The sequence below is a fragment of the Lactuca sativa genome, chromosome 4 (genome assembly GCF_002870075.4).
Source record: "Lactuca sativa cultivar Salinas chromosome 4, Lsat_Salinas_v11, whole genome shotgun sequence".
Classification (NCBI taxonomy): domain Eukaryota; kingdom Viridiplantae; phylum Streptophyta; class Magnoliopsida; order Asterales; family Asteraceae; genus Lactuca; species Lactuca sativa.
Window position 1 is genome coordinate 247,307,191 of NC_056626.2, and position 3,761 is coordinate 247,310,951.

The 3,761-nt window shown below is 38.1% G+C and overlaps 1 non-coding gene across 1 annotated transcript; it reads right to left on the minus strand.

Annotated features, from left to right (window-relative positions):
* Nucleotides 1–214: 214 nt before the first annotated feature.
* LOC111894840 (small nucleolar RNA R71) lies at nucleotides 215–321 on the minus strand. Its single transcript, XR_002851336.1, has one exon. It is a non-coding gene; the product is annotated as a small nucleolar RNA R71 (small nucleolar RNA).
* Between the last annotated feature and the right edge of the window lie 3,440 nt (nucleotides 322–3,761).

The window sequence follows — 3,761 nt, forward strand, 5'->3', positions numbered from 1 at the left end:
CACATACAAACATCTAGACGAGGTCAATGGTATAGTCGACTACTTCAATGTCCCTAATGTGGCTCGCGGCACCATTTTGCTTCGTATGATACCAGTCACATTCAAGGGAGCTGTGAAAGATTTGTTGAAATCACTCCCTCCAAGATTCATCACTACTTGGGCTAAAATGAAAGAGGAATTTATAGACCAATTTTTCCCTCCCTCGAAGATATCCAATTTGAAGAAAGCCATAACCAACTTTGAGAAACAAGCTAGAGAGTCACTATATGAGGCGTGGGAGAGATACAAAGGCTTACTAAGGAGCTGCCCACATCATGATCTAAACAACCAACAAGAAGTCTCCATATTCTATGATGGAGTAAATGTAACAACTAGGGAACTCCTTGATTCGCAAGGACCACTCACAAAGAAGCCACCCCCAGTGATAAAAGAACTAATTGAAGAATCGTCTAAGCATTCAATAGAATATCATAACCGAAGGAATGAAGCAAATTGAGGGGTGGTGAACTCAGTTACTGATATCATGGAAGCGATGATGGTTAATTTGGAGAGTTTGGACCGAAGAATTACTAAGATGGACCAATCCATCCATGCTATCCCGGTGGGATGTGAGAATTGTAACGGGCCTCACATTACTAGAGATTGTGATTTGGACAAGAACGGGAATCGAAAATCACAAGTGTGCTATTCAAGTGGCGATAAATATGATGATGATTGGAGAAAACCCAAGAAGGAATGGCTCCCATACAATGAATATAAAAAGGTAAAGGAGGAAATATATAAGCAAAAAGCAAGGGGTTTTTATCAAAAAGAGGAGTCGGTGCAAGAAAAGAAATACGATTTGGAGGACATGCTCACAATATTTGTAGTTGCATCTGAGAAGAGACATAATGACACAGACGCTGTAATAAAAGATCAACAAAATATGTTAAGGGAGCACCAAGGGATGATGATGGATCAATAAGTTATGCTTAGGAATCAACAAGCATCCATTCATGACATTGAAAAACAGATAGGCCAGATTGCACAACAAATCAACCAAAGAGCACCAGGTGAAGTTCCTAGCAATACCGAACAGAATCCAAGAATGGCACATGTGAATGAAATAATAACAGATTTTGAGAAAATTTTCACTCTCCGGACCCCTATATAGAAGGATCCCATAGAGGTGCAAAAAAAAGAGGCAGAAAACTAGGAATCAAGTAAACCCGAATCGACTCACCGAGTCCCAAACAAGGACTCGACGTGTCCAACGTCTGATGACAAAAACAACCCTCCGTTAAAACCTTACCGACCCTCTTTTCCATTTCCGATTCGAACCATACCTGATGAACAGACTCAACAATATAGGAATTTTATGCAGCATATAAAGGCACTCCAAGTGAATATTCTGTTTGTAGAAACAATAGTTGAAACACTAAAATATGCAAGTTTGCATAAGAACCTCTTAAAACTAGAAGAAATATGGAAGAAGTGGCTAAGATAGTGTTGAAAGAACTGCTAGAGAAGAGGGGCGATTCGGGAAGCATCACCCTCCCTTGTCAATTTGGGAACTTAATGACCACGCAAGCGTTGACTGATTTAGGGGCAAGTATAAATATTATGCCATATTCTTTCTTCAAAAAGCTAAACCTTCCGGACCCAAAGCCTATTTAAATGAAATCCATCTAGCCGATAAAACAATAATACATCCAATGGGAGTGTGTGAAGATCTTCTCATCAAGGTAGATAAACTAGTGTTCTCTGTTGACTTCATAATAGTAAACATGTAAGAAGACCATAAAGTCCCAATCATTATTGGGCGTCCGTTCTTGAATACCGCTTGTGCCTTAGTAGACATGAGAGAATCTACACTAACACTAAGGGTGGGGGATGAATCAATTATTTTTAAAGCTAAGCAAAAGAATGGGCACATAGAGCCAAGAGAAGTGAAAGTTTTTTCCATGGATTTGGATGATGAATTGTTAGAAATAGAGCTTGCGCTTTTGCAAGAAAGTAATCCAAGTCAATTCTTATTATCTTTGGAAGAGAATTTTGATGCTGTAGGCGACGTGAAGGAGATAGAGATGCTGGTCGAGGAAGCTAATTTCCAGTAGACCATCCAAAGTGTTGAACCCGCAATGACTCACCGAGTAGGACCCACTGACTCGATGAGTAGAGTCGAAAAGTCACAATCTGATGGAGATTTTGGCCTGCAACCTATGAGTACCCTCTCTGGACTTGATGTGCAGATTTTTCCTGATAAATTGAAGAATCTACTTGAGGCAAGTGGAGTTATTAAATATTTGAGTGACTTCAAAAATGCACACTTGGCTTGTCTTGACACAATTGTGCAATATGATGAAGCAATCCAATATGAAAAGAAGGAAAGCCTAGAAGATAAAGAGAATACTAAGGCTTGGAAAAATGATGAGCATAACTTTTCTATTAAATCACACATGCTTGATCAAGAAGAAATATCAACCACAATCAAAAGAATCATGCCTCGAGCCTTAGTCTTTACTACATTTGAAGTCTTCACTTTTAAACCACCGAATTCTTTAATATGTGATGAAAGTGAGGAAGAATTCGTGACCTCGAGTGATGATGAAATAATGACTACAAAGGCAATTGAGGTAGATAAAGGAGGAATGGAAACAATGGGTCACATGGAAGAAGCGAAAAAGAAGAATCGTGGTAGAGGGATAAAGTGTAAGGCTGAAGAAAATGCCACAAAGAAGAGAATGCAAGAATTGAAAAGGGCGTATAAGAGGAAAATTCATATTTACAAAATGAAGTATAAGCCACAAAGACTAAGCAGGAATTCCCGATGAAGGACGATGCGGAGACGTAGAGCGGGAAGGAGTCCAGCTAACAACTCTTCAAAAAGAAGCGCTTAACGGGAGGCAACCCGTCAATAGAGTTTGCTTTCTATTTCATTTTGTTTTTTGTTTTTTTGTGTGGTTTTCTTTGGATTTTTCCATCTAGATCTTCTTAATTGTCAGAAATTATTGCTTGAGGACAAGCAAGGTTTAAGTGTGGGGTGTGGTGAATTTATTTTTAAGAGAGCATGCAAAAATATGGATTTTTTTCAAAAGAACAAATGACTCGAAGAGTTGCTTGATGACTCAATGAGTCAAAGCATGAATGATGAACTTGTATTCGCGACTCGACTCGACGAGTTGCTACACTGACTCAATGTGTTGGGTATTTTTACCAAAAAAAATAATTTTACAATTTTGTAAAATTAGTGTTTTAACCCTAATTGGATAACACTTTCATTCTACACAGCCAACACACCCACTCGACGTGCCAAGTTCCTTTCAAGCAACCAACTTGATTCTGTTGATTTCTTCTACTTTCTTCAAACAAGGTAACATCTTTTGTATTTAATTTTGTTTATGGTTCAACCTTTAGAGATTTCATGGTCTAAATTTATGGAAAAACCTGGTTTTGAAAAAGATATAATTTTTTAGGGTTCTAATTTTGACATGTTTAAAGTGTTTTTGTTGAGAATGGTTGTGAATTAGTACTTAGAATATCTTCCTAGACAAACCCTGGACTGAATTTAAAGATTGCATGACCAAATGTTGTTCGAATCACAACAGGACTTGAGTAGTTCATCAGACTCGCCGATTCTGTTCATGACCTCGATGAGTCAGTCCCTGATGCAGGCCAGATTTTATTCTAACATTTCTATAGTGTTTTGGTGTTGTTTTATCTTGTTTTACGATTATAGAAAATATTTTCCAGAAATGGTCGAAATTCACAAGGAAACCAAG